General features: G+C 45.1%; 1 protein-coding gene across 4 annotated transcripts in view; it reads right to left on the reverse strand.

Moving 5' to 3' along the window:
* ESRRB (estrogen related receptor beta) overlaps nt 1–23,343 on the reverse strand; it is a 162,700-nt gene that overhangs the window by 114,162 nt on the left and 25,195 nt on the right. Inside the window, exon 2 of one of the 4 annotated variants that reach the window (XM_006015318.2) lies at nt 14,251–14,367. The exons of 1 other annotated variant lie outside the window; for it this stretch is intronic. The gene's annotated coding sequence lies outside the window, so the exon portion shown is untranslated. 2 more of the 4 variants (XM_006015319.2, XM_006015320.2) reach the window with 2 other exon arrangements.

Genomic DNA, 23,343 nt, shown 5'->3' on the forward strand with positions numbered 1-23,343 from the left:
TCAGCCAGTCTGGCTGAGAAGAGCCTCCTCCCTAGGGGAGAGAGGTGGAGGCCATCTCTTCCCAGCAGCTCGCTGCCTCTCTCGCCAAAGAGCGGGCTGTGTAACTTGCTGCACTTATCCTTAAGTCTGTGTGTTGTGGAGAGAGTCACTGTACACCTACAAGGCACAATGCAGTTCACAGCTAGCTCATGTACTGAAGACAGGGTAGCTGTGTTAGCACAGCAATCCACTAGGCAAATAACGTTGGCATGATAAACAAAAAATCATTATTTTATACCACTTATGATAGTACCCGTCATACTGCTAACAAGAAATTCACAGATGTCACCATGCTGCACACCATCATCACTCAGCTTCACAATGGCAGTGATTGTGGGGCTAGAACACTAATCCTCTAGCCCCAAAGCATGGTCTCCAATTATGGGAGCTAAACAAGAATCTCTCTCTCAGCTATTGGTAGCACATACCACTCCCTCTCAGACATATGCCAGAACAAATAAGGCACAGACCTAAGTGTAGTTCCCTGCTGTAACTCATAGAACTTCACAAGAAGCACTATGAGTTACAACAATCCCTCAGATGCAACAGATGCTCACTGTTGGGTCCTGGGGGTTGGGTGATACAACTGCAATTTGGAGTGGCTGTGTGTCTAGAGCTGCTGTCACCTAGCCCTGCCTATCCCCCCTCCCTGCCCTGGTTCTGTCTTCACAATGCGGTGATGTGGGGGAGGGAACAGAAGGAGTTCAGTCTGGGGCTTTTTCAGCCAGCACTGGAGGGTGGCATGAGTGGATTGGAGCCCTCCACCCCTGCTCCCCACCTTGTCTTGCCTGGCCCCACCAACAGCATGTGCTGACAGACGTTAATGAAAGTGCTCCATTTAGGAACATCTTCAACTGAACCCTCATGTAATGAGGGTTCAGATTGTCATGGGATCAGGCCCTTTTAAAGTGCTCTGCAGCTATATGCACTTGTTTTTGGTCTCAGCTGTAGAGCACTTTCAGGGGTCAGACTGGGTGAAAATTGTCACTTCTCTCTGTGCCTATAAAAAACCAGCATAGTGAAGACTATTACCACTCTCCCATGAAACCTTTGTCTAACATCTCCCCAGCTACATAGTTAGTCCAATAAAAGTTATTACCAGCAAACCTTGCTTCCCATATATTGCCTGGACCATCATGGCTACAACACTTCTACTATACACAGATGATGTAAAATGCATGCTGCATCCATTGAGATGATTCATACACCACTAAGACAATTTCCTAACATCAGGCCAACTCCACACAGACTGTTCTTCACCCGAAATGGTCAGCTACCAAGAGTATAATTAAGGCTGTACTTTTAATTTGGAGAGTGAGACAATGGGTGTGCACTATGCATTTATGATGGGATACTAGTGATGCGCTGAAAGATGGATGGATGTATGTAGATTAAATTTTTTCTATGTTAATGGGATTTGCACACAAGCAACTTTAACCCTTTGTTATTATTATTATTTTTTACAAAGAAATATATGCACCAGCCACTTCATTCAGATTACGATTAGCCTTCAGACCAATGACAGTGCTAACTGGTGGTCATCAGACTCTTGGGAGATGGGTCACTTCACTGTTTTCATTTTAGAGATGTACAAACTGAAGAAGTGAAAGGTTAAGTCATTTGCCCAAAGTCAAAAGGAAATGAACTTGTGACAGAGCAGGGCATCGAGCCAAGTCATTGGCTCCCTATCTTTTTTCTAACCTCAAAATTCTCTGTCCCAAAACTGTGGTTTTTCAAGATTGTTAGAGCCAGGAAAGCAACTATTAATTTTTCCCCCCTTTTGATGCTTATAAACAATTATATTAATCAGTCTTGAGACAGAGATAAAGATAACCAGTTAGAAATTCTCAGTGGGAATGTGGAAGACAATCAAAACAGCAGCCACTATTCTGTGGAGCTTCTGCTATGTTTTACTCTTTTATACCTGCTTTCACTTTGTAGTAGTAATTGCAGGGCAAGCTCAGTTTCCAGAACTGAGCATGCTCCTGATGACACCCCTGATGCAAATACATGCATAGAAAAGTATTCCAGACAGAGAGCCATATCAGCTTCAGAGGGATGGCAAATACAGGGTAGGAGCTGGGTAAGGAGAATATTGCCGAATGGAAAAAACTAAATGGAGCTGAGGAGGTTTCCTTATTTTCCAGCTTAAAATAAAGAAGATTGGAAGAGAGGTGAGAGGGAAGAAGAGAACCAGGGAGTACTTGAACAATCAACTCATGCCTTTTACCCCCAAAATGTTTCATTGGGATTCACAGTATTTCTGCCAACATCTTTATTAATCTGATTTTTAAATATATATTTGCATACGTCCAATTTAACTACAGCAGCCAGCAGCTTGCCACCAGCAAAAGGGGCAAATGGTTACAGAGGCAGATAGAGGGATCTTTTGGACCAAGCAGACCTGGATGAGAGTTATGGTTTGGCTCTTAACTTTGACCTACCAGTGATACTCTCTCCTGCAGTTCCTCCATTTACTGTATTGCACTCAGCCTCTGATCAGGCCACACTGCTAGGACAGAACACAACAGAGGCATTCACCAGCAAGTGACCTTATTTGGGCTGACAGTTACCTATTTTCTATCAGTATGCTTCTCTCTTCTCCCCAGCAGGGCAGAGATGGAGCCTCCCTTCTCCCCTGAGACCTCAGAGCCACTGCACAGTCAAGAGAGCAGCACCTGGGTCATTTGTTCAGTTAGCAGGGAGGAGATGTAAAGGATTAAAGGACCCTGAAATACCTTTACTTGGGATGTCACCAATACCAACAGCAGTGAGACTTCAAGGTTCTCCCACTCAGACAGGAGAAGTCAAACAGAACGTAGTCACCTTTTACACTGTTCCACAGTCCAGGACAAAAATTAGGGGTGGGGAAAAGGTTAAGAGGATGTTCATTCACTCCTCTTGTTTGAGGTGTTTTAGCTTCTCTCTTTAACACTTTTCACTCTAACTAACCCAAAAGAAAAAAAAACTTCAGGAACCAAATGTTTCTAAGGCCAAGCTCTCATCTGATCACAAAGAAATGTCTGTTCTTGTCAAAAGAAATAATAGTTATTTGCTATTAGATACAAGGAACGAATCAAAAGATTATTAGCTTACATGCTGTTAGGGATGTATGTTAACCATTCCAATGGAGAATGGCAAGTGGGTCAGCAGAACTGAAATGCCCTGCGGCTAGTACTGTTGAGAGAATGGGCTGGGTAGGGAAGAAGAAGAGAAGTTTTTTGTGTTTCACAGTTGCTAACTGGGATGGAAGGGGACAATCAAGTTGCTCCCCACCACCATTCCCTGAAGGATGAGTGAGAGCATTGCAGCTTCATAGACAGCAGGACTCCAGTATTACAATGGAACAAAAATGGTGCCTCTGGGGGCTAAGCTGGTTCCCAGAACAGGTATCACAGTTTTGACTGCTTTATGAGAATTAGCAGAAAAAGAAAGCAATTAGGAAGAAGTGGCCTGCTCAGAGTTCCCTTTCAACTCCACTTGGGCCCCGATCCTGAGGAAGGTGGAAAAGTCTGAAGATCACCCTTCAGCTTGTTTAGATTGTTGTCTGTGTATTAGGGCCATGGCTTTGCCTTCACCCATCCACTCTCCTCTGAAATCCTAAGAACTCACTCCCCATGAAGCGATACAAAGGCTCATATCAGGTCACCAAACCTGCAGTCCCAGGCTAACCTTTGTAAAAAACACGCCAAGTAATATGGAACAAAACAGTTGATGAGATGCCAAGACACCAGATGCCCAGTCAGCTGAGGACAGGTACAACTTGAAACAAGATGTCCCCATCCCAAGTCATCTACCCACACCTGCTTCATAAGTGCTGTAACTGCAAACAAGAAACTATAAGCGCTCTGGTTAGAGTCACAAATGGTATAGGACAAGCTTCCTTCCAGCAGCTTTGACAGTGAATCCCTTTCCACACCAGCACCTCCCACAACCCATTATTCCATATTTGTATCTGTCAAAATACTTAGATACCAATCAGTTGTTCTGCTGCCTGGTATTCTATTGTTGAAATGCCTCCTAGCCACATAACGTCACTATGACCCTAGTGCTGTACCCCCATGGCGGGGAGGGGTTGTGATGTGGGCAACGTTGCATCCACAGCCAGGTTAAGTCCAGCACACTAGTTGCACTTGTTAGATAAAAACAAATAGGAAACTCAGTCTGTGTTTGTCACAGATACTCACTTGAACCCACCTGGCTGACTGCCCTCTCCCCTTTTTGAAGTGTTTTAAAATTATGAGCCCTTGAAGTTGTGGCGTAGTGTGGGACAGAAGCCAAGGATGTCAGCAATCAAGTCCCCATCGTAAGTGAGATAAGGGACTTCATTACAAGCCCCAATGCCACTCTTGTTGCTCCTTAAGAGTCATGTTTAACCTCAATAATATCAAAATGACACCTGAATCCAGTGTATTTTAAGTTTAGTCTCAGTGCTATAACCTCCCAGCAGCATCCTTGCTTCCAGGCCTCCTCAGTGCTTCCCAGGCAATGGCCCATTTTTACTCTTCTAGTTTATTTTCATAAATTACTTGGGTTTTTTTGGAAGATATTAACACTTTATGCCTTTATTCCAGTGATGAGTAAGCACTGTTAACACCTTCCTTCTGCTCCTCTACTGAACCCACTGTGCTTCCATCAAATATTAATGTTCAGCTGAAATCTATAGGCTCTAAGCATTTATAACCAGCTTATCAAACCTACACTGTTCTGTTACTCATATATTCAGCAACTCAGCAGGGAAGGATGAGCTACCTACTGAGATTGAGGGGCCACAAGGTGCCACTACAACACCCCTGGAAACCACTGCAACAGTGGTTTCATGCGACTGCAGAGCCAGACAATAAGCAGGATGGAAGGGCAGTAGCAAGAGGAAAAGGGTTTGTCAGGTCACGTGGAACTTCCTCAAATTGACAGTTCTGCAAAGCAGACATACAAGCGTGACTTGGAGATCCTGACCGCAGATCAGGTGAAAGATCCCAAGCTCTTGTCCAGCAAGAACCCTGCACTTCACACTGGCAATACTCATTTCAGAGGAAGAGGCATTAAACATTTATTAACCAAGTAGAGAAGTTTTAAAAAAAACAAACAACAGTTTTGGTCCTCAGCCACAATAGCATGGAAACCAACCACCAACCAGAGCACAGCATTTGCTCATTCTGGTTTATAGTCAGCCATGTGGCAGCTGCATTCTACCCAGATGCATTGGCAGTGTTTTGCAGAACACCACAGAGGGGTATTTCATTCTGCCAGCAGCACAACACACAGTCATACTAAACAGCCCAGCAAGTGAGCTGTATCAGAACTTGCTAGCACATGCAGCAGAACAGCAGGTGGACTTTACCTGCACAGACAAAACTGGGACATTGGCTGTGCAGCACATACATCTGACCTGAATGCACCATAGACATTGTTTTTATGATAATGCAGCTACACACAGGGCTTCTCTGGACTGGGCTGGACATGCTTTGGAGCAAGGATAATTTATTCCCAAGTATTATGTACAGCATGCATTTACTACACAAATACTAATACAGAATATTAGTAATAGCTGCTTTCGGGATCAGCTAACAAATGCCTATTGGGGCATTTCACTGAACAAGTCTGCTGACTGCCATTTTTGTTGTCTAGTGTTAGAAGAAAAAGGACTGACAGCCTGGAGGCTAATTAATTCTCAAATCTCTACTTACTGACTGAATGGCCTCAACCAAGTCCTTTAACCTCTCAGTGCTCCTATGTTAGATCACCATAAGGGTTTACTCATGGGTATTTATGAGGTTCTCAGTGAGCCTTAGATGTGTCCTAGAGGCTTTCAAGCAAAAGGTGATAAGCTAAATGTTGTAGTTCCCAGGAGAGAAAGAACATGCACCATTCCTGTGCTCTGCACTTCTTGGATGCTGCTGGCCTAAGCCAGGGGATCACTGTTCCTGGACCCATTTTGTTATAGGTTGTATCTGTAGGTAAATGCTCTGCTGGGATGCAAACCTCAATGAATTCAAACAGGAATACTGAAAACACAGAGGCAAAAAGAAGTGAGTGAAGGGGAAAGGAATGATATCTACCAGCAACTCTCAGGATATGAAAGGCATCCAGTAGAGAACCAAGCACTGGGCATGGTTAGCAGAAACACTCTTCAGTATGGAATTAAAGGAAACTAGGTTGGAAGATACAGGCAGGGTCTAATAGCTATGAAAGGGTTAATTCCCATTCCCCCAGAGCACTAGGTCCCAACTGTCGAGACAAGATCCTTAAAAAAACAAAACGAAAAAACAAAACAATCCACATCTCCCCAAAGAGGCACATGCTCTTCCAGGAGAAAAAGCAGCTGGTCATCAGAGGAAGGGGAAATTTGTTTAAAAGCCATTTAAAAAGCCAACCCAAGCACCCAGGAGTATTCGTTGCTCCTTGAACTGATCTGCAAAGACAGAGAGGATTATTTATTTATGAACTTCCTTTCTACCCAGGGATGGACATCTCTGCAGGGGTAGTTTTGGAAGGAGCAAGGAAGAGGAAGACAGGTACTGCTTGGAATCCTCTAAAGCCAGCCCTAGGCGAGGGTCTCAGGAAAATTAAATGCAATTTGCACCCATGTGACATCAATCATGCAAGAGTTCCAGTAAGAGCAGGAAAAGCCACTGAGAGCATCCACAGGCCTCCAGAGGGATGGAACTGAGGGGGCTCCAGGCACCCACCCTGCCTAGCAAGTTTTGAATACCTTTCAGGGAGGTCTCTAAAGAACAATGGTGCTGGAGTATAAGGGCATTTCTCTCTCCTTGTGGTTGAACTCCTTCCCTTTAAACATAGATCAAGCATCTCCAGGGACCTGACAAGCATTTAACAGGCTTGGCTGATGGAGAGAACTCCAGTGAAAGAACTGAGACTTGAATATACCAACAGATACCCTCAGATCAGTCATTATAACTGATAAAAATAACCCAGGGAGCCATAGGCTTTCAGATCCTACTGGGAAGGTGGGTCAGGTTCTCACCTATCCCTATATTACAGGTAACACCCTTGATGAGAGACAAGATTGCTCAAGAGGGAATGTGTAAATGCAAAAAAGAAAAATAAAGAGCAGGTATTTTATGTGTCACAAAGACTTGGACATCCCTGATGAAGCAGCAGATGAAGAAGAGCTACTCCTCAGATGCAGGAAGGTCCCACTTGTAACAACAGTAGCGTCTTCCCTTTACAAAAAGAGAAATCCTTGTGGTAACCCAGGTCTGATGACACCAGCAGTCACACAGGCACAGCTTTCTCATGTTGATCTGGCACTTATACCACGCACGGAGTCACTGTGGACGTAGCACCACTGTGGCTTTGAGCAATTGAACAACCTAGGTTTTTTCACCACTGGAAGACAAACACAGCTCTATGTCTGGGCTTGGGCAGCCAGGTTCCTACACCTGTACACGGAGAGTGGGACACTCTGTCCTGTCATGAGTTATGGCCACCTGTAATTTGTCAGTGAGGAAATGCCAGGCCACTCTGAAGGAAGAGCTGGAGGGAGGGTTGTAAACTACTGCTTCAAACACATCTGGCAGCTATGTAGTGAGGGCTGGCGAGCTCCTTTTTTTCAATCTGCTGCTCAACCAAATTCTTTCTGTGCTTTTCCCCAGATGCAACATTTTCCTTCATGAACCATTAAATAATGTAGTGGAGGGCTCTTTAAGAGCCATTGGATCCCATTCACTTCAATGCTACACAGAATCATCTCAATAGTTTGTAGAGTGCTTTGGGATCTTTTGACAAAGAAAGCACTAAAGGAACAAGACGTTATCATCATCAAACCTCACAACGTGAGGTGGTCTCAGAAAATCTGATGGGCTGAGAGCAAGACAGTAAGATGGCCTCGGAGAACCAGGTCACTCCCAGGGTATGTTTATACCACAGAAGGTGGGGCTATGCTGACACATGCTGGGCCCACTCCACACGCACGCTACCTCCTGAACTGGCAGTAGGATGGGCATGTTAATGTGGTATTGTGTGCACACCAACAGGCTTTTCTGAAAGACTTATTCCCAGATCCCTTTGCATAGCAATATCAAGAAAATTATTGTGTGACCCTCCCAAAATGTGAAAGGGGAAGAGGAGGCCAATCTATCAAGCCCCTCCCCCAGAAGCTACCTACAGTGATACCAGTCCTATCTCTACTCTTAAAGGGGCTTCCGTTTGCTACCCAGGGGGCGTGTCTATATGTGCTTTTATGTGCACCTAAACTTGCACATTAGCGTAATGTGCATTAAGGTGATTTAAGCGTGCATCTATACATGAACACGCTAAGGCATATTAACGCGGGTGCGTGGACTGACTTGGGACTAAAGTCCCAAGTCAATGGACACACACAGTGCTAATGCAACATAGCTATTTGCAAAAAATTTGATACCTGCTTTATGCAGGTATCAAATTTAGGCCTGAATAGCCTAAAATCACCATTTATAAAGCACATTAAGGGCATGTACGTGTAGACATGCACCCTTAATGCACCTTAAATTAGGCTAACGCACATTAAATGTGCACATGTAAACATGCCCAGTAAGTTCTAAAGAACTATTTTCAATGTCTGTGTATGAATATAAACCTAATTCCTCATGCATTGCTCATCATTAAGCTCAAAGAGCCAACTCGGCACTGGACAAGAGAGCAATACAGAGGACAGCTGTGCCCCGAGGAGGTCATAAACAGATAGCCTATTTGGCTTTGCTTTCGGCCACATTCTTGTTGCTAGAATTCTCAGTCTCATGCACTAGCACCTTGCTGTGCTGCCTGGACTACAGAAAACAGGAGGAGGATGCTTATCTAATAACCCTTCCCAGGGGAATTTTAAAGAGGTTATAATTTTGGCTTTTTAGAAGCTTAACATTTGCAGAAGCATGGGTCTCAAAACTATACCCAGCTACATCCATTTACACACCACCAGGAAGTTTCCTCTCTCTACTGATGAGAGTGGAGACCTCTGCCCAGGAGGGCTGTAGTACCAACCACCCACTGATCAGTGCAATTACCTTTTCAATGGGAGTTACTCTAAGCTATGCTCTGTTTTTCCTCTACTCTCCCAAACCCACTCTCTTGTTCTTTAAGTTTTCCCTATACAACAAAAGTACACCTGTAAAATGTATGGGATAATTTTAAATTGATTCAGGTAAGTGGTGAAAAGGGCTGTGTGAACAACTATTTCAGCTTAAACAAGACCTATTTAGGAATCAGATAAACCAGAATAAATTACTTTGTTAATATAGGAGTGTCCACCTAGGGAACTATACTGGTTTAACTATATTCATTTAAAATATTAAACTGGTACAAGTTTCTTTTGTAGACAAAGCCTAAGCTTAAATCATTAAAAAACTAACCAATACAGGGCACTTATAAACCAACCAGCTTGTACTGATTTAACTATTGTCATAAAGCAGCCTCCGCTCCGAGATTGGGGAGGGGAGAACGAAATCATTGGCTCATCATTCAGTGGGAATCATCCCATCAGGTTAAGCGCACTTGAGAAATGGTGCTTGAAAGTCAGAACCTAACCAAAGAGGCCAGATCTGCATTCTGCCCCTGGCTGGAAAAGAAGCTTAGATAGAAAGAACAGCACCCCTGCAATTCAGGATATCACCCTGATCACCAGGGACATGAGTGTGTTGGGGCCCAGCTCCCAGACGCAATCAGCAGTGACTACCAAAGTTAATTATTATAAAGGGAAAACTGAACACAGGAAGACAGGGCTCCCATCTGTGACCTGCTCCCCAGCACAATTCACAGAGCCCAGCTATCAAGAAAAGCTTCTCAGGGAAGCTATAGCCCCTGCCAGCCTGGGAGGCTGGGGTCAGAATCTGCTCCTATCAAACAGCTCTCCAACCCAGGATGTGACTGTGGCTGGTGAAACATGTTAGCTAATGAAGATTGAATCAGACAGGCAGGCAGAGACAATCCCCTCAGCCTGTTAATCCACTTAGGGAAGGAGAAGGGAAACATGAGCTGAATTCCTGCACTCCCTGAATGGACTGTACTGGCTCTAGCCCTTGGGAGAAAGAGACTCATCTGAGTTGGAACAAGGAGAGGTGTGGAATGGATACTAGTGCTTCTGGGAGAGAAGTGCAGTCCTCCCTAAGGAGAGACTGTGAGCTGGATTTCTATGCCCATTAGGAAGCACTTCTGGGTGCAGCAGCTCCTGGGGATGAGCATTAACAGATTTGGATGCGTGTCTCCCTTGGGATGAACTATATGAAACAATGGACCAGGACATGTGATCTGGATGACACATGGCACCTCACATCTATCTTGCCAGGATCAGAGAGAAGATGCTCCAAATACCAGGAAATCTGAGGGAATGAAAAAAAAGTGTTCCTTGGAATTCTACGTCCCTGCTTCTATCCCAAGAGATCGTTCCGTCCTTCTTGGCTGCTTTTGCAATCACAGCAGTGACAATAGCAGTCCAAAACCTGGCTGGTAACTAATCCGATTCCCTTCGTTCACCGCAGCAGAAATCCTGCTTGCTGGAATGCTGACTGCCAGTCACAGCAGACACTGGATTATCCTTGACCACTAGAGGGCGCTCCACATCTCAAAGACAGAGTCAATGTCACAGAGCGGGCTCTCGTGTCACCGATTCACTGAGACAGTTAAAAGAATCTTTATTTCCAGCAGTTGTGGAATCTGAGCAGAGAAAAATTAGAAGATTAATAATAAATAATAATAAATGAATCCAATCCTGTGCCTCTCCCCTCCCCCAGCTCAGCCCCCACATAAGGTAAAGTCCTTTGTCCCATTTGTCCTCTGCGTCCTGCTCAGTCAGGTGATTTCCTCAGAGCGGAGGTTAAATCACTTATTCTTTTCCCCTAGATCCTGGATCCAGAGCAGCAAACAAACATTTTCCGCTTGACAGACCTGTGAAGAGCCAGACCTCTGATGAGGGGGAGCTCCCGAAGTCACGCTTGCTGGGCCATTGCAGGCTCTGGATCATGCCCTCTGGTTGCATGCAGATTCCACAGTGCCCAGCGTTATGCCCTCACTGCCACAGAGGGCTGGATGGAAGCAAAGGAAAGTGCCATCCCTCACACTTATTTAATGGGCTTATTCTACCCGTTCTGACCCAAGCTGTTGTTTCTGGAAGCAGGGTGATCTTTGCAGGGAGATGCCCAAGGACAGTAGTTTCAAACAAATGTGCCCAAGGTTGTGGGTACTGAAAGAAAAGCCGGGTTTGTAAAACAACCTATATGCACTGTATGGAAACAACTGCATTTTGTACCTATACCTGTATGAATATTCTGCTCTTGCTGTCACTCCCAGTTCAGTCGCTTGCTTCTGAAAGCGTGAGACATGTAGGAACAAAGCAGAGTCTAGTGATTAGAGACGGCACTGGGAGCTAAGTCTCCAGAAGAAGCCAAATCCTTTCTTTGTGCCTCAGTTTCCCCCTGCCTGTAAAATGGAGGTAATACTACTTCATCCTGTGAAGCACCAGGGATGTGGATTGAATGGTAAGGTTTGTTCAGCACCTTGAGATTTATAAATGAAAACCTGAGAGTAGGACTGTCAGGCCTACAGCCCACAGGCCAAATCTGGCCGGCAAAGCCATTTCCCCTGGCCCACAGGGCTCCTGGTGGGCTGGCAAATTTAGGGGTGGGGTCTGCTGCAGAATTCAGGGATACAGGGCCCTGTTAGAGATGGCCTTCAGCAGCGGGGAGGCAAGTGATGACTGCTAACAGCACAGTTGCTCTGCAGCCGCCTGCCCTGCTGCCTGGCTCCAGCCTACCAGGAGCCTGGTAGGTTGGATCTGGCCTGGAGAGTAGGGTGATTTTGACACCCCCACCCTAGAGAATGGCAAGAAATTCTGGATAAGAGCCCAGGCCTTGCTCTGTTGAAGTCAGTGGAGCTGCACTGATGTATACCAGCTGAGGACGTGGCCCTAGGTTATTTTAATAGTCAGGTGTTTGTACCTCCCCAGGGGAAAGTGTAGGACTTCAGTCATGTGTTGCTGGTGACTCCCACCTGAGGGCACTCACTTCTTTTCCCTTCCATCTGTTCACACAAAGGATATTTTTGCTAATTATTCCCTCATGCCTTTGTCCATTAGTGTCAGACCCTGCAGGAACATTCCCTAGAGCTCCTGTTCACACGGCACTTTGGTACTAGTATTTCCTATCCCATTCAGTCCACACCTTGGGTTTGTCCACACTGGGACGCTCAAGAAAATTAACCGGAATTAAGGAAGACAAGTCATTCAGAATTAAGAAAAGTTTAATTTGATTAAGCTTAATTCACTTCCAAAACGAATGACAGTGACCCACAGCACATGCAGGGACTAGAATTAACTAGTTAATGTTAAGAAATGTCAACAGATCTGGAGAAGGAAGATCATCTAGTTTTAAAGGTATGTACTATGCTTTAAAGCAGTGGTTCCCAAACTGTGGGTCATGGCCTCAAATGGGGTTGCAACATCAGTGGATGAGGTAATGGGGGTGAGGGACTGTGGCTTAGGAGTGAGGGGCCATGCTGAGGAAATGGGGCCATAAATGGGGTCATGCTGAGGAAAAGTTTGGGAAGCACTGCTTTAAAGGCACTTGAAATCTAACAGGCTCTTATCCTGATTAAATTATAACACAATCTAAGTTATAGCCAAGACAGTAAGTGATGCAGGTGGTGAGGGCAGAGAGGGGAGTGAGCTTAATGAAAGGTGCCTAACAATATCTACAGTGGATAGCGCCTCTGAAATAAAATGGAGGGACACATTGAAATACTGATATTTTCTACTTGCAATAGTTCTGCTTACTGCATTTGATGCAACATTAACCACCGGAAACAAACACCACGGTACAGGTAAAGGCTAGAATCATGCATGTGATTATCAGCGCTGTATGAGTGCTTTCATCCATAGATTAATACCACCCACTTTATCATTGTTACAATGCATGATACTTAAAAACACATCTCTGAATATGTGTATCGCCAGTAAGCAAAGATGCAATTATCCAAAGTTAGGCAACATGAGCATTAAATGGCTGTCCTCTGTCCAGAAACTTCATGTTTGCTGAGCTTTTCTCCCTCTCACAGTAAAGGATTTTAGGTCACATTTTCATAGATCTCAGTGACATTCTTCTATCTTGCATTGCTGCATACAGCAAGAACTGGGGTTTTTTGCTAGTTTTTTTTAATAAACCAGGGATAAGGGCTCACTTGCACCTCCCGTAAGTCACTAATTGAAAGTAACTTACCTTCTAAGGGAAGTGGCAATTGTTTTACATGCAGCCAAATGATGGACCAGCTTTATCCAAACTACCACCTTTATCCAAACTAGTAGTTCAGTAGTGGTAGTACCTCAGTGGATCTTCCTGCAAAGTAAAAATTCTACTCTCTAGAAAGGTAATGCAGTTTGGTCACATGGAAATAGCTGATATGCAACTACAGGGAACTACATATACTCTAACAGGGCAGACTGGAAGCAACATGATTTAAAGGGATGTGAGCACTTAATGTCTCAGACCTAATGTTGTGCTTCTACTCACAAAAAGAATAACCTAAGTTGAAAGCATAAGGAAGACTGCAAAGTCAAAAGTTAGCATGCAAGTTACTTGTGAAACCTGAATTCACTCTCCTTGTCTCTAGGCAGTAAGTTACAGGCTTTAACTGCATGGACATATAGTATTTTGTTCCATAGTACCGTCCCTCATTAAGTGAACAGAACAGAGGCTGCTTCCATAATTCAACATTTTGCTTTTGTTTGTTGTTGATCCACCTGTGGCCCCAGCCTTTATTTATTGCACACTATTCAAACGTTGCTCTGAAGATAAGATTTAATTTTCTCATGGGCTTCATTACTATAATATTGGTGCACTTCACAAAGGTTAGCAGATTTATTTTCACAGCTCTTCTGTGAAAAGGGGTGGCATTATCACCAATTTACAAAGGAGGAACTGAGGCACACAGAGAATAACATAGAAGGTTTCCACTAGTTTTGGGTATACAGTTTGAGACACTAGAATCTAACTTTTCAGCACTGTATACTACCATACTTATATTCAAGGTACAGCCCCCTTTTACTTCATTGGCAGATACAAGCACTTACCATTTCTATAAACCAGGCCCCATGGCATCAAGTTGAGCACTCATCAAATGACAACACATGTAATGAAGACAGTGAAAAGTTAAGCCAAATTGACCAGCCTCATATAAGAATCCAACTCTCCAGGACAGCCTTACCCATAAAACCCTCACTTTCTCTACCTGATGTCTCCTGCCTCATTCACTATATCCTTCCAGCCACTGCAACAAATGAGACCGTTTTCCTCACTGATTCATCCCCACCGCAGGTCCATTTTGTGCCCTGAGTGAGACAGGGTCCTGTAGGAGAAGCAATTTACAACAACATAGTTAAAAGCTACATCATATTGCACACACAGAGCAGCCTTAATCTTGTTATTTACTATCTTCTTCACCATGCAGTCTTAAAAATGTTATTTTAACATAGAAAATTATGCCACAAACACCTACATTTTAAAAATCTGAACAAACAAATCCCAGCAGGTAGCATCTTATTGACACCAACACTGGAAGGCTAGAACTTTGATACATCACATGACTTCTGCTGCTTAAACTAATAGGTGAGAGACAGCAGCTGTCATCCTCTAAGCCTAAGCAGCCCAGAAGTGGAGGGGGATGGGGCACTTGCTACGGGGTTTGCAGGAACTGCTGACATAAGAGGTACTGTGAGATCTGACAACCATGGAAGGAAGCACCTCTTAATAAGCAGAGCCTCCTTTTATTCCAAATGTGGCCCCTTTCTTTACATTCCTTGCAAACTGGACCCAGCTCACACTTGCCTTTTCCCCATTTCTGATTCCTCATCCTAGTCGCATGTTTCTTCCTCCAGTATTCCCAGTCCCACTCCCAGTCTCCTTGCCAAGCAAGAATTAGTCTTCCCCCTCCAGACTTTTGGTTTCATTCTTCCTCCACATTCACAGTCCCAGCCTCCTTGTTCAGCTATTCCCCATAACTTCCTCATCCCTGAGTTCCTTACCTGACTCTAACCTTGCCTGGCTCAAGCTTATCTAACTTTATCCCAACTACATAGTCAGTCCAATAAAAGATATCCTAAGAAATCCTTGTCTCTCTCATTATTTCTGGATCATCATGACTGCAACATCATTCTGCGCTACCTTGCTTACCCAGGCAGGTTTCATCTCCCCACTTCCTTCCCCTCTCCACCAAACATACCAGTTCCCAATCCCAGTTTCCCACTCTCCCTTATCAGTCTCTGGCCCCAGTTTCTGTCCTCCTAGGTCTTTATCCTTATTACTCCCTTGTGTAACCCCCCTCCACCAGGCTGGTTCTTGTCATCTCTGTATTCAAATTAGGCAACTTGGTTCTCCATGCTGCCTCACCTCAGCAGGGCCAGGGGTCATGGGCAGCACAAGAAACAAGCTCCCTGCTCTTGGCTCAGGAGCCTGGACCCAGACCCCACACAGTCTGCAGCAGTCTAGACCTGCAATTGCAAGGGAAGGTCTGCTCAACCCCTGGCTAAAGCCTGCCCAGTAAAGACAGAATCTTTGAGAAAAGTAGCTGGCAAAATCTCAGGGGTCTCTACCGAACCCCTAGAATCTAGGATTTGTTCAAATGTGGTTGGCTTTTCACAGGAATGGCAAAATGCACATGTATAACACAACAGATGGCCCCCCCATGGCATACCTGTTCCAAAACCTGAGGGTCTTTACAGCTTCAAGTAAAGGTCACCAGAATTTTTAAAGATGGCCAAAATATATTTTCCCTACCTTTATTTTTGGAAATAACTGAACCATAGTTTCAGTCTGAAACATAGAGAAGTTCAGCCCAAACAGTTAACATTCAATAAATATATAAACAACAGAAAACAAGGCTTTATGAAAAGTAATGTGAAACCTTGGGAATAGATGATCCTGCTAGCCCCACCTATAAGAGCAACCCGGAACAAAAATTAGGACAGTTGCAACTGAAGGTGTAGCAGCTACATGATTTAAACTAGAGAGCGATGCTGTTCTTAGCAGGGCCTGGCCATATCTAGATTTGGACTGAAGACCTCAGAGGAAAAAAGAGAAATACTTAAAACAAGCATCCTTTATGTATTACATGATAGTTTAAGGGTTCCAATAATTATTTGATAGAACTATTTAAAGTTAGATGCCTGTACATCTCTCAGGCTCACACTGAAATATGGAACCCTACAGACGACTTTTAAATACAACATGTCTATGATCTAGTTGTTTGCCTGCTCAGCAAAAAACATAACAATAAAAAATAGACAGCCACCAAGCCCACGGTACCACCAGGCCTAAGAGGCCAAACCCCTATTCTGGGTCTCCAAACCTATCATTTGAAAACCTGAAGCCTTCACAAATGTCAGGCATAGGAGAAGAAGTGGCAACCAACAGAACCAGCTTGTGAGAGATGATGCAGACTCCCCTTTCTTACTATACACAATCCTACTTCTCTGAAATGCACAAGGCCCCCCATTCAATTGCTGGCTGCAACAGACTCCTCACACATGAGGGTAAGCCTGCCACTGATGTTCACTCGCCTGCCACCCTCTCTGTATTCTGCATACTACCATAGGAAGGCCTTGCAATTTTGTTTATCCCTGCCCGAATACACTTCTCTATTAACCATGTTTGTTATAGACACTGGGGAGATGGTGGCCCTTCCCAAAACAATACTCTCTTGGGATCAAAAGTCTCCTGCTTTTTCATAAGCTAGAGCTGAAATGTTGGGAAACTTTCCCAGAAAGCCTTGTTGGCATTTCCTGAGGGAATCAATTTGATCGTCTATTATTTGTATTGCAGTGGTGCCTAGAGCAGCTGCAACATCCTGTGCAGCCTGGGCAGAGGACGAATAGAGAGGCCCGAAGTCCCAACTGCCAGAGCTGTGCCTTCAGCCCAAGGCCATCCTTCCCATCTGATGAGTGGTGAAGGCCTTCCAGCATTCATATCAAATGCTGCTCCCAGGAAACAAAAGCGTATACAGCCGTACGCACAGCACATGTGGGAAAGATCATGCACAAAGGGGCAGGGGTAAAGCGACTGGAGAAGTCTTAATTGAATTCCCTGACCTTCATGCAATTTAGGTCTAGATAACAACATTATTGTGATAATGCAGATTTGCTTTTACTGTTATAAGGTCTGCGCTGCTCCTAGGCAAGCCAGTGCCCGTTTCATGCAGCTGGAAAACAAGGGTCTCATCTCTCTTTGATAAAGGCTGTGGGAGGGAAAAGAGAGCGCTGACAGAGAAAGTGCATGCGACCGCTCTGTACTGTGTGTTTGCACAAGTGCGTGAGAGTGTATTCCTGGGTGATGTTATTCACAGGCCCTGGCTGACAGTAAATAAGACGGTGGAGCTTGATTCATGAGGGATGACAGGAAATCTATAGTGTGTGGGCTCTATAATCTGCTCGCTACTGCGTAGCAAAATGAAAGAACAACAGTCCAATTACTGAGTCCTTGCTGATCCTGGGCACATCCTTCAGCTCTTGGTCTGCTCTGCACAGATCAGCTGGAGTCTATCAGGGCCAAGGCGAAGGCTGCCCTGGCCCTGACCACTCTCCACGCTGGGAAAAGCAGCTGCATTTTGATCTCTGGGAGCCAGAGGGCTGCCTTGTATTGGATCCAAATAGAGCTGAGCCTGTGGCATGGCTTTCAGAACAAGCAGCTGGCTGGAGGGGTAAGATTCAGCCAAGCATCTCGTGTCACTAAATGGTGCCTTGGGCAGACAACCGTTCAGTCATTCTAGGTTCAACCTAGTGCTGTCCTGTATGTGCTGGCCTCAAACCCTTGGGCTGGCTGAGTTGCACAAAAGATTAATCAGGCTCAGCACCTTGGAGTTGGGAGATCTAGAGATGCTCACACCAAGCAGACACACTAGGCCCTGAGACAAACACAAGCAAATCAGGATATAATTGGAAGAGCAAAGTTCGGGAGATCCCTGCATAACTATATCGTGGGTTGACTACAAACTCCATCCACAAAGGCCTCCCAGAATTGGAGAAAAATAACAGCTGGAAGGAAAGGGGGATTCAGGGGCCAGAAAGAAAAAGGATGTTTGCAGATCAGATTTCAAAACAGATGGGAAGCAGACAGAGCAGAGCTGCAAGGACCCTGTTCTAGATGTCAGCAGCTGCACAGCAGCATGGCCTCCCACCAGCAGTGGGTGGGCAGAGAGAGTGTGAAGAGTGTCAGAGAAGAAGTTTGCTTCTGTTTCTAGTCTGAAGTAAAGAGGGGAGGCTGCAAAGTCTGACAAGAGGATTTATGAACAGAGAATGTAGTTTTGCTCCAAATCCTCAAATGAACATGGAGCCAGCAGAGCCATCTGAGGCAAGGAGGGTGCGTGCTCAACATCGTATCATCAGTGCACATGTTGGGGTAGATGGCACAGCCAAAAGGAGAATGCTCCCCACTTTCATTTCCCTCCAGTCTAACTTTAACTCACCCTTCCCACTGTCCCTGACCCTCCTTCATTTCCTGCCTTCCCACACACCTCCCCCCCTCAGGCAGCAATCACAATGGGACCAGAGGGCAGCTTCCTCACCCTGGCAAGTGGGCACAGTTTCCACCACTCAGAAAGGCCTTCTCCATCACCGAGTGGATACTGTGGGGGCTGCTGTCCTTCCCCTGCCTCCCCCTTCACCCATGCCCGCCACTCTCCTCCCCACCCCTTGTTATCTGTCAGTAAACAGTAATTAAAGATGTGGTCTGCTTGATAAAGCTCCCACCCGCCCTCACATGGTGCTGCCCTCTCGGACGTGTCTAATTAAAATCCTGATGAGAAGATGAAGAAATCCCAGCAGCCGAGAGTCTGCTGACTCTCCCTGTACTCAGCCTCTTCATTACTGACGACGAGGCAGAGAGATATAAAGGACCCCAGGAAACACTCCGACAGACCAATCGATATGGTCTTTTGTGGGACGTGATGGACCACTCCGGACTGCCTTTTGAACTGCAGAGATAATGACAATGCCGGAGTGTGGCTCTCTGCATAGGGCTGACGGGGCAAGCGTCCTCACTAATGTTGTTAAACTGCTGCACCCAGGAACAGGGTCCAGGACTCCCACAGGTCAGCAGTCCTTGGACTACTTAATAAATTCACCCAAGTCAGAAGAGCTGGTCACCAACACCTCCCATGCTAGCCCTAACCAAGATCATCTCCACAATATTAGGGCACTGAAATGTCTTTAAGCCTTCTAGCTGCACATGCACAAATAATCTATGCGAAGGGCACACATGCCTAAGTGTACATGTATAAGCATGTGAGCACAAATGTGTGCGCACAAATGTGAAAACACAGAAAGATGCATGCTCACGTCTCTCAACCATACGCCATGCAATGTTTTCATTTAATAAAGTTTTGCAGTTAAATGTTTACCCTTTCATTCTATGCATTTGTACTCACCTCAGACCACTTTGCATAGGGTAATATTTTAAAATCAAATTAAATGAGTTTCTATAAGAAACACTACAGAAGGGGAGCTTTTGCACTCCACATCTCTGCACACATTCCACATCATGCAAAGTTTTCACTGGGAAAAATTAGCTTATATGCTCAAACATTTCTTCAACCAAATGAAGTGTTTAGCAAAAACTATTCCTGGTTTAAGACCTTAAGGAAGTGTGAAAAAGTGTAAATCCAGAAGTTGCTTCATATTTTCTTATCTAAACCCAGTGTATATATTGATTTCCATGGGCAGTTTTGCATGCAAATATATGCACAAGTGCACTGGGACAACGGAATAGCTACTTGCACACTTGGGTATCTTTGCTCACAAGTGGAAGCTTGCTACTTATGTCTGAGAGGGAGATGTGTACTCAATGTGTGGCGCACATGTAGGAACCTGAGTGTTTTTATTTGAGAGCTGTGTTTCTTTCCCGACTCCTGTCAAGTAACTGGCACCCTCTGGGTGGCTGCCTCTTGTGATTTTATCACAAATTTTGAAAAACTTGGTGTTTTTCTTCCTACCTGCACCCCTGGGTTTATGTAAGAACTCAGCTATTAAAAGGTAAATTTTTCTAGATTTCTGGTTGTTCAGAAAAGCTTGAAAATATATTTTCTATACGCTTAAAAACTGAAAGACAAATAAAATGGTCTAAAAACCCACAACCACCATGGTGAGTCTTGAATGCTTGGAGTGGGCAATATCATATGTTTCCTTATTCCCCTCCACACAGGTCCACCAATACACCTCACTCCTGAGCAGACACACGGTGTTCTAGCTATTTCAGGCCTGGGCATATCCAGAACAGGAACTGCAAAATAAGTGAGCCTAGTACTGATCTAATGCAGAATATAACAAGAGAAAAACCCAGATCCACATAGCATGTCACAAATATTGGTCACTACCAGTGGCAACAGGATTTGGGCGCAAAGTCACCCAGTGGTCTTAGAGGGAACAGGATAGGGGCACTAGAACTCTAGATTCTGTTGGAAAAAGAGAGGCAAGCCTGTGGGGAGCACTGGCACTGACTGTAGAAAGGCTCACAAGTACTCCAGGCCCAGCCTCCCCCAACAGAAGGGACTGCAAGACATGAGGCAAAGGCACGGGCTGTGCCGAGCCATCTGTGAAGTCCCAGCCTGTCCTGGTACCTGTGCTTGATGGAATGACACATTGCTGCAGCAGCTAATAAATAGAAGTAATTTGATTAGCTTTCCCTAACTAGCGATAAGATCCTGACAAACCCTTTTTAATGCGTTTCTGGAGCAGGATGAAATTGTTTCATTTGGAGAGCAGGGCCCCCCGGGAGTTGCCTCCAAGCTCCTTTAGTGAGAGGTAAAAATATGCCAATCATTAATGAGGGGAGAATTACGGAGACTTTAATGCAATCAGAAAAGAGGAGCCCTGAGGCAGCTGGGGAATAAAACCTGCCCTTAAATCAGAGGCAGGCAGCTGGGGTATGGAAATAGAGGCATACACAAGCATGCACACACATACTCACATGCCTTCCTGCACACACATGCACAGACTGTATAAAGCTGTTGTAAATACACCGATAGTTTTTCCTGGACAACAGTTATGAATGCCTGCCTCCTTGGCAAACTGTATCCATCTCACCTAAAAAGCCATCATAAAAATCACAAGCGGCTGCATCTGTTTGGCAGCTACTGGGGTTCAAATATGAACTCATCCCATTCTTTCTAATCAGCTCTGCCTGCTGAAAGGAGAAATCACACACACAAGCAGACTCATGCTTTGGGAGTTTAGGGTCAATACCTCAAACCAAAGTGTTTTGTTAGCAATCAGGTTCACCTTTGGGTATCCAGGTGGCTGAATGCCATAGTCCAGGTGGCTGTAAGTGCCTCCCTCTGGCTGAATTCACTTTGCAAACGCAGCATGCATAACCATACCAGCCAGGGCCCTCATGCCAGAAGCAGCATCTGCAGCAAGTAAGTTAAGAGGCATCTCCTTCACCCCGGTCATTTTAGTGTGCTCCCTTCCTTCTTTGGTGGAAGCAGCTCCCATGGAACTCCTGCAGTTTCATAGCATTTCCTTACAAGCAAAAAGGAAATCTCTAATCCCGCATCTCTATTTAACCCACTGGCATTTCCCCTGGCAGCACAGGAGGCACTTGCAAAAAAATGGCTTTGACAAGCTCTGCTTTTATTGATACCAGCAGCAGTGTGGTCAGGGGACATGACCAGGCCCTGGGGCAAAGCACAAATAGTGCCTTCTGATTGCCACCGTGATAGCAAACAGGAATGCGCGGCTGCCAGTAACAGCTGTTTTCTGTCACCAACCCCCCTCCTCAAGTTGGCACACAGGGCAATTGCCTCTGTTGCCCCCCGTAGTTGCACCACTGGATACTAGTGTTCTTTAGAAACCTCCTCTTCCCACAAAGAAAGATTCACATCAGGAAGCAGAGAAGCATAGGATGCTACCCACAGCATACAAATGACGGGATCAACTTGCACCACCCCTTGTGGTGAGCTCATGCAATCAAAAGGACTATTGACCATTCCTCCAAGATCCCACCTCCCACTTCACTTCAGTCTGCTCCTTTCTTGGGGTCAGCACACTCATATGCAGCAGCACTAGGATATCAAAATGCCAAGCCCCTTTCCATTCTTCTTTCCCCTGCCACAGACACAGCCCATGGTACCAAAGGAGGGAAAAGGCTGTTCATCTCCCCTGCCTCCCTTCCCCTGTTAACACAAAAGGTGCAGCAGCAGAGTGGGTGCTTTCAGTCCAAGGAGAAAATCCAGATCTATTTCTACACGTTGGGGCATTCAGGCTGGGGCAATCAGTGAAATGCTTCCTCTGAGGGAAACCCCATAGCAAAAGAAATGTTTAATGTACTGGCAAGTCTGTAACACCATGCTCTACTGTGGGCACATCCACACGTGCAATCAGTGCACATGAATAAACTCCGTAGCTTATTGTTCTGGGGTTTTTTGCACCTGGGCACACCGCTTGAATGTGCACCTGGAAGCAAATAACTCCAGATTAGCTCTGGAATTTACTCATGGACGGTGCATGGAGCCTGACCAGAGCAGCCCCGACTGGCAGTGGACCCCAGGGTCAGCTTGCCAGCCTCGGGCAGCTCCAACTGGGCTCAATGTGCTGCAGAGGGACTGGCTGGGGTACAAAGGTGCTTCAGTGCAGGGCTAGCCAGCAGGCAACTCCACCTCTGAAGCATCCTTATGCCCCAGCCAGCTGGTCAGCATCTACATGTGTGAATACAAGTACTACCCTGCTGCAGAGTTTATTAATTTTGTGTGCTCTAATAGGGGTGCTGTGTAGAAGTTGAGACATTTACTATGGAGTTAACAGACTTGTCAGTTAATTAACTAAGTAGTTAATCTTATATAGACCTGCCCTGTTAAATGGAATAAGCATCTTGCTTCAGTTGGTATCATCAGCCCAATGGCAGAACTAAGGAAATTCTCTCTTTTCCCTGTTCTTTTTGAGCGTCAGATCTATCCCCATTAATAACAGATGATTGCAGGATGCAGTGGCTGCAGAACTGAAATCCAAGGTGGCCAAAATTACCAGCTATTAAATCCCAATGTTCAAATGAACTTGTGCTCAATGAAGCCCACTGAAAAGTATATACACTCAGGTCTCTTTTTATGTGAGGGTTGCATTCCAAAAAAAACTCACAAAGTGAATTCACATAAAGCAAATCCATTATTACATGCACAGCTGCATTGCATGCCTCTTCGCTGAAGATCGAATTTTTCCTCACACAAAGCAAATTTCTGGTATAAATAAAGTCGTTGCAAAGAAGCAAATTCGCACAAAATGAATTCGCAAAGATAGACTCGAGTGCAGAGGGGAAACCTGGAAACAAGGAGAATGGCAGAAAG

The sequence above is a fragment of the Alligator sinensis genome, unplaced genomic scaffold, assembly GCF_000455745.1.
Source record: "Alligator sinensis unplaced genomic scaffold, ASM45574v1 scaffold280_1, whole genome shotgun sequence".
NCBI lineage: Eukaryota > Metazoa > Chordata > Crocodylia > Alligatoridae > Alligator > Alligator sinensis.